This window comes from Eptatretus burgeri, chromosome 13, assembly GCF_056783735.1.
Source record: "Eptatretus burgeri isolate ZD-2024b chromosome 13, Ebu_testis_v1, whole genome shotgun sequence".
Lineage (NCBI taxonomy): Eukaryota > Metazoa > Chordata > Myxini > Myxiniformes > Myxinidae > Eptatretus > Eptatretus burgeri.
In genome coordinates, this window is record NC_140973.1 from 6,532,361 (window position 1) to 6,539,415 (window position 7,055).

The 7,055-nt window shown below is 37.8% G+C and overlaps 1 long non-coding RNA gene across 2 annotated transcripts in view; it reads right to left on the reverse strand.

The window, feature by feature from the left end:
* Positions 1–2,451: 2,451 nt before the first annotated feature.
* The window catches only part of LOC147013757 (uncharacterized), a 34,222-nt gene continuing 29,618 nt past the window's right edge, over positions 2,452–7,055 (reverse strand). The window contains exons 5-9 of one of the 2 annotated variants that reach the window (XR_015050502.1): positions 5,958–6,059; positions 3,642–3,692; positions 3,356–3,514; positions 2,851–2,908; positions 2,452–2,617 (exon numbers count right to left, since the gene is read on the reverse strand). This is a non-coding gene — a long non-coding RNA (uncharacterized LOC147013757). Of the gene's footprint in view, positions 2,618–2,850; positions 2,909–3,355; positions 3,515–3,641; positions 3,791–5,957; positions 6,060–7,055 lie in introns of both variants that reach the window. The other variant, XR_015050501.1, reaches the window with a different exon arrangement.

Genomic DNA, 7,055 nt, shown 5'->3' on the forward strand with positions numbered 1-7,055 from the left:
TGAGGAAGGAGTTGAAGAAGAGAGGGAAGAGGAGGAAAAAGGAGAAGAGAGAGAAGGAGGAGAGGGAGAAGAAAGAGAAGGAGGAAAAGGAGAAGAGAGAGAAGAGAGAGAGAGGGAGGAAAGAGAGAAGAGAGAAAGGGATGAAAGGGAGAAGAGAGAGAAGAGAGAGAGGGAGGAAAGAGCGAGACAAAATAAATATCAAAATATGGAAACCAGTGAGATTCAAAAAAGATTGGTGGTATTACAGAAAATAACTCAACCCACCGAGGAGGAAAACAAAGAATTGACAAGTCTATTTGCAATATTTTCTTCAAGACTATTGACATCGCCAAGCTATTCATTTTAATTCAAGTTTTTCATTTTTATTTTTTTTCTTAAATAAATGGAGGAGAGAGTGAAGGCATTTCTAAGGATTCTTTATGTTTTAAAAAGTAAGATTCAAATGTGCATGTTGGAAACTAAAAAGGTTTTTGCACTCTGCAGGAATTTTTCACATAAATAAATGAGTTATTGTCTCAAATGTAAAAAGAAAACTAATACTAAAAATATTTCATATATTTAAAGTAAAAATAACAGGGTTATACAAAAAGGTATATGTTCGGTGTGTGGTTCAAAAAAAAAAATCAATTTATCTCCAAACACAAACGAGGAGGAGATATACAAAAGTTTTTATCAGGAAGTAAATTTACAACTACTGGAATACCAGGGGAATTACATCTTCCAGGGTATTCTTTCTGTGGTCCAGGCACAAACTTGGATAAAAGATTAGATGAGGTAGACAATCCTAAATTCTGGAGTAAGCCTATCAATAGAGTTGATGAAGTGTGCATGAGACACGATACCACAACGTTGGAAGAAAAGCATGAAGCCGATAGAGAAATGTTGTATAATTTGTCTCTGATACAAAATCCAACCTTGAGAGAAAAAGTTGATCGGTTCATTGTGAAGAAGATGATCAGTGCTAAATTGAAACTTGGTCTTGGAAATTCAAAAAACTTATAGGCTCTAATGATGTTATTAAGACTGAAGAGCAATTAGCTGATGAATTACATAAACCAATATTCACAAAGTTTCAGAGAAGGAAAGTTTATTCCAAGGAAGTTGATTATATCTGGTCTGCTGATTTGATTGAACTCAATAATGATAAGGGGTACAAGTATGCTTTAACTGTTATTGATTTGAGGAGTAGATACGTATGGGTTGTGCCATTAAAAAACAAAACAGGTAATACTCTTATGTTAGCCTTTCAACAGATATTTAATAAAAGTAAGAGAAAACCTAAAAAATTGTGGACTGATGAGGGTAGAGAGTTTTATAACAAGACATTTATGAATTTTCTAAAAAAATAACAGTATTACATTATACAGTACCTTTAATGAAGGGAAGGCAGTTGTTGTTGAACGTTTTAATCGTACCTTAAAAGAGAGACTATATAAAAAATTCACACAACTCGGTTCACAACAATGGTCATCTTTTATTCAGGATATTGTGGATAAGTATACTGACACGATTCACATGTCAACAAATATGAAACCATCAGAAACATTTACAAAATTAAAATATGAAAAAGAGATTAATGTCAGAAAACCTAAGTTCAAAGTTGGTGATATCGTAAGAATATATAGGTGGAAATCTCATTTTGAAAAGGGTTATATTAAAAGATGGACAAACGAGCTTTTTAAAATTGTTGATGTAATAGATACGGTTCCTTGGACTTATAAGATATATGATTTGGAAGGGGAAGAGATTTTAGGTTCATTTTATTCACAGGAATTACAAAAGAAAAGCTAAATTGGAATTTTTTGACTCCGCCCCTTTTTGACTCCACCCACACACGCCTCTCCCACACAAGCTCCGCACAAACCCCACACACACAAAAACTCCACCCCACACAAGCTCCACACACACAAACCCCACACAAGCTCCACCCATATTCATCATATTCACATAATTAGTGATTAGTTAATTAGTTCCCCACACACAACATGTTTATTTAATTAAAAAATTATCCACCCATCCACACAAGCTCCACTCATCCACCCATCCACCCATCTCTCCACCCATCCATTTATCCACACAAACCTCATCCACATAAGCCTCATCCACATTCACCCCTCCCACACAAGCCCTGCCCACATAAACCCTGCCCACATAAACCCCACCCACACAAGCCCCACCCACACAAGCGCCACCCACATAAACCCCTCCCACATCCCACCCACACAAGCCCACCCACACACACCCCTCCCACCGAACCCCCGCCCCCACAAGCCCCACCCACATAAACCCCACCCACACAAGCCCCACCCCCTCATCCCCCCTGTGCGCCCCCACCTTTGCCCCACCACCTCCCTCATCCCACCCCAACCCTTCCCCACACACACACACATGGGGAGGGGAGGGATGGGATGAGGGGGTGATGGGTCATTGGGGGGGCGCACCTATCCCCCCTTCATGTCTTGATCCTCTTCTTGAAATTCAGAATCAAGTAATTGTAAACAAAACAAATATAATTTATTCATATTGAAAATATTAAATATTCATTTGCGAGAATGTATAATCTTTCCCAGCAATCTTCTTCAGATGTCTTGTGATTTCGAAACTCAGACACCATATTCTGTTTTGAAACAAAAAGTGGATAATAATTAGGTTTTATAAAGATAATTACATGGTAATATGAGTAAGCCTCGTTGACCACTGAATTAACACACCAGGAGCCTGTCATCCTTTCAAGGTCAATAAAATGAATTCCAGTGTACTGACAAAACCGCGTCCAAACTAATGATGCAACCAACATAAGACGACATTCTAAAGAGAGAGTGATATTAATAATAATTCAGAAACATTTACCTCCAGAAAATCATGTGTTGTACAAGATTGCTTCAACAGCTGATGTTGTGTGATAATGCTGAAAAAAAAATAAATAATAAGTCAAGGGTATAGATGAAGAGACAGACAGAGAGATACAAACAGACAGGGAAAGCGACACACACACACACATATACACACACACACACACACACACACACACACACACACACACACACACACACACACACACACACACACACACACACACACACACACACGTGTCTCACCATTGGTTTAATTCATTCGAGGTCAGAGGCCGTGATAAGACTTCGTACCAGTCATTATAAATTATTGATCTCTTCAATAAGAGCATAGAGAGGTAGGTAGAAAGACAGACAGAGAGAGACACACACACACACACACACACACACACACACACACACACACACACACACACACACACACACACACACACACACACACACACACACACACACACACACACACACACACACACACACACACACACACACACACGTCTCACCATTGGTTTAATTCATTCGAGATCAGAGGCCGTGATAAGACTTCGTACCAGGCATTATAAATGTCTTTCAATTCTCTTCTAAAATCATTGACCTCTTCAATAAGAGCTTTCATTTGATGCACCTCATCGTGATATGTAAACTCAACTTCTTCCAACGACCTGTCAGGAAAAAAAAAATATATATATATATATATATATATATATATATATATATATATATATATCAGAATTATCACGATTTAATTTATAATCATTTGCTTCATCGTTCAAAAAGGAACCAACTTACCAACTTTGTAGTGAGCTGTTTTGTTCATCGGAAGAGAGTGAGTCCATGTCTCTGGGCCGTGATAAGACGTCGTGTCAGTCTTTAAAAATGTTTTTCAATTCTCTTCTAAGATGATTGACCTCTTCAATAAGAGCATTAATTTCATGCACCTCGGGAAGAAAGATCGCTCATGTCTCAGTTGTAAAAATGAAAATCCCGTCTGGCAGAAACTTTGTCTGGCGAATCACTTATAAGGCAACGACGAGGAAATTACCTAAGCATTGAGTGCGGCCACAGGAAATGACAGCTTGGAAAATAACTGGGAGATATATTTTCAAAACATACTGAAAATGCCCTAAAATGGTTTTGATTCAAATGTTTTCAGTTCGTGTTCCGAGATAAAATATAAACACGAGACCTTGTCTCACAGAATAGTTCCTGTTTTTCTTTTCACAGCACGATCGTGTCAAAAAAAAACACTTCCTCATTTTCACGGCATGTACTGAAAACATTTGAAACAAAACTTTTTTTATGGCGTGGTTTATACACAAAAATGATTTGCAACTCGGGCGGTGGCCAGATGAGATCATTAAGAGAAGTTTATCATTTCGTAATGGCACAAAAGGGGTATCTTAAAAAATATAAAGATTCAAATGTTTTGTTTTTCAATATTTTAGATGGGGATTATTGTGCAAAGAAAATTAAACTATTGAAGGAATTTGAGAATGAACAAATCTTTATAGGTTCAATGAGTGAGCTGTTCAACCCCCAGGTGTTCAATTCAATGAGGTTCAACCTCCAGGTTAAAAGGGGAGACAAATAAATATACCTTGGGATAGCCTGGTTATATATATAATATAATAACTTGTGTGTGTGTGTATGTATATATATATATATATATATATATATATACATATACATATATACATATATATGTATATGTATATGTATATATGTGTGTGTATATATATATATATATATATATATATATATATATATATATATATATATGTATATATGTATATATGTATATATGTATATATGTATATATGTATATATGTATATATGTATATATGTATATATGTATGTATGTATATATATATATATATGTATATATATATATATATATATATATATATATATATATATATATATATATATATATATATATATATATATATATATATATATATATATATATATATGTACCTACAAAGTCTGGTGTTGGCTTAGTGGTTAGGGTGGTGGCTTGGGATCCCAGTGTCCTGAGTTCAAGCCCTGTTGGCTGCTGAATTAAAACCAGGAGGTTGACTCAGCCTGTCATCCTTTCGAGGTCGGCGAAATGAGTGCCAGTGTACTGGTCCCGGTGTATGCCCCAGTTAGAATAGGTGTACCATATCCCTGTGTGTCATAAGAGGCGACCAGGAAGGGCATCCGGCCATAAAACATTGCCTCACAAAAAGCCAAACCCCTGCACAGCAGGGAAAAACGGATAAAAAGGGGGTTTATTTTTAGGGAAAAAAAGGGAATCGCTGAAAATCCCCCATTCATTTACATGGGGAAAAGTGAGCCAGAACCAGTATATCCACCCTACTAATGTCTGATCGGATGAGCAGTTAAAATCGTGATCGTTAACTCTACTCCGTTCTGTGAGGATGGGATATTCGCATCGCAAGGAGCTAAACCGGTTCAGTTACAATAACATATATAACTGGATGAACTATCCACACTTTTCATTTTCAGTATGATAAACTATAACAGCATTCGGGAGATAAACGATAACGTGCGTACTTCCACCATGTTGAACAGTTTACGTTTTGTATCCACTGATAGGAGTTTCTGCATCCGGACCTGAACCAAAATCAAATCAGCCTGTTCTTGTCACTGAACCAACTGATCCACCTGGTTTCGTCATAACCCATCCACAATTTTTCAGATATCATGCCACAAGTCGTTTTTGGCCCCATCTCTCAAAGGTGAAGAATCACTTTAAAATTCGAGGATCCAGATCTGGATATTCACCAAAACCGAATTAATTATTCCTTGTCACATTCCCAATATGTCCACCAAGTTTCATCGGAATCCATCCCTGACCTTTTGAGATTTCATGCTTACAGTCGGACAAACAGAGAAGACAAAGACAAATAGATGGACAGACAGGTGTGAAAACATAAAATCTGTCCACCATCGATGGTGGAGGTAATTAAAGTCAATTTTAATATCAATGGAGATTATCAAAAATAAAATCTTACAATAAACCTCACGGATATGTGATAGAATTTAGTTTCAACATGTCATGTAACATTGGAAAAAAGTAAATAAGTGAAGAATGCTTACAGTGTACTAGTGTCGCAGTCATACAAGCAGCTGCATTTTGTGAGCAGATCATTGTCGTTTTGCCAATATTTGGGTATTCAAGATAGCATTTCAAGCCTGCACCTGAAAATACAGAGAACACGAGCAATTAATGGATGTTGGGGAAAAGTGGGGTGAAACATATTTTGCCTCTATATTTCTGCAAAATAATTTCTCACTTCTCTGAATGTGTTGTTAAACTGCTCACATATTCAGGAATGTCTTCAATCATAGACTCAAAATGGAAAAGAAAAATCAGCTTTGTAACCTGGCTTTTGTTCAGAAACTAGCAGGTACCCGCAGAAATTCCCTGTAATGCAAGATGTGACTTCAAGTTGCCCCCTCCAAACACCAAGTTCTCAATGCCCCATTCCCAACCCCAAGTCAACTCCCCAACTCCAAGTCTTCAACACCCCAATGCAAGTCCTCAATCTTAAAACACCAAGTCAACAACACCACCCAAACCCTAAATCCTCAACCAACCCCCCCCACCCCCAAAAGCCTCAACCTCCCACCCCAACACTCTGACCTCTGCTTCCCCTTTCCTCTTGTTCTCAACAACGTTCCTGTTCCCGTTTGTTAAGGTTTAAGAACAATATTAATAGTAAATAATGATGGAACAATGTTTAATTTACAATCTCTCGAGATTTTGTCATCTCACGATACTTGACAGAGAAATTAAATGGGGGAAGATAAATGATGAAAAAAATAACATTTCTATTTATTCAACAACCAGCAAATACCACCTGTTGCTTCACTGATGGGAATACTGAGAGGGGGGAAAAAGAGGGGGGGAGAGGGAGATGGGGGAGGGGGAAGAGAGTGAGGAGGTAGAGGAGAAAAGATGGAGGATGGAGGGGGAGAGAGGATGGAGGGGGAGAGAGGAGGGGTGGGAATTAAGGAGGGGTGTTTGACCAAGGAGGAAGGAAAGTGAGGGGTGTGGGGGAAGGGAAGGCAGTGAGAGGTGGGAGGAAGGGAAGGCAGACGTGAGATGGAGCATTAATTACGATTCATACCGCCTCATTAAAATACGTTGGCAAAGAACAGTGAAGATTGAAACAAAATAATGTCTGAAATCCA